Source organism: Notamacropus eugenii, chromosome 5 (assembly GCF_028372415.1).
Source record: "Notamacropus eugenii isolate mMacEug1 chromosome 5, mMacEug1.pri_v2, whole genome shotgun sequence".
NCBI classification, from domain to species: domain Eukaryota; kingdom Metazoa; phylum Chordata; class Mammalia; order Diprotodontia; family Macropodidae; genus Notamacropus; species Notamacropus eugenii.
In genome coordinates this window covers 365,593,994-365,595,211 of record NC_092876.1, presented here as the reverse complement: position 1 = coordinate 365,595,211, position 1,218 = coordinate 365,593,994, and positions in this window count along the sequence as shown.

Genomic DNA, 1,218 nt, shown 5'->3' with positions numbered 1-1,218 from the left:
GCTCCAAGTGGTATAGCATCCAGATTCTTAGAGGAGAGGTTGGGGGAGTTGAAGGAAGAAATTGATAGCAAAACTATACTAGTGGGGGACCTCAACCTCCCCCTCTCTGAACTAGATAAATCCAACCTTAAAATAAACAAGAAAGAGGTTAAGGAGGTAAATAAAACTCTGGATAAGGTAGATATGATAGATCTTTGGAGAAAAATAAATGGGAATAGAAAGGAATATACCTTTTTCTCAGCGGTACATGGAACATTTACAAAAATTGACCATGTACTAGGACATAAAAATCTCACAATCCAGTGCAGAAAGGTAGAGATAATCAATGCATCCTTTTCAGATCATAATGCATTAAAAATTACATGTAATAAAAGGCCATGGAAAGAGAAACCAAAAATCAATTGGAAACTAAATAATCTAATTCTAAAGAAGGATTGGGTTAAAGAAGAAATCATAGAAACAATCAACAACTTCATTCAAGAGAATGACAATAGTGAGACAACGTACCAAAACTTATGGGACACTGCAAAAGCAGTTATTAGGGGAAGTTTTATATCTCTGAATGCTTACATAAATAAAATAGAGAAAGAGGAGATCAATGACTTAGGCTTGCAGTTGAAAAAGCTAGAAAAAGAACAAATTGAAAATCCCCAAGTAAATACCAAATTAGAAATACTGAAAACCAAAGGAGAGATTAATAAAATTGAAATTAAGAAAACTATTGAATTAATAAATAAAACCAATAGTTGGTTTTATGAAAAAACTAATAAAATTGATAAACCTTTGGTTAATCTGATCAAAAAAAAGAAAGAAGAAAACCAAATTACTAACATTAAAAATGAAAGGGGTGAACTCACCTCCAATGAGGAGGAAATTAAAACAATAATTAGAAACTACTTTGCCCAACTTTATGCCCACAAATTCGACAATCTAAACGAGATGGATGAATATTTTAAAAAATACAAATTGCCCAGATTAACAGAAGAGGAAGTTGAATACTTAAACAACCCCATCTCAGAAAAAGAAATTGAACAAGCCATCAATGAACTCCCTAGGAAAAAATCTCCAGGGCCAGATGGATTCACAAGTGAATTCTATCAAACATTTAAAGAACAGTTAATTCCAATACTACATACACTATTCTTGAAAATTGGGGAAGAAGGAGTCCTCCCAAATTCTTTCTATGATACAAATATGGTTTTGATACCCAAACCAGGA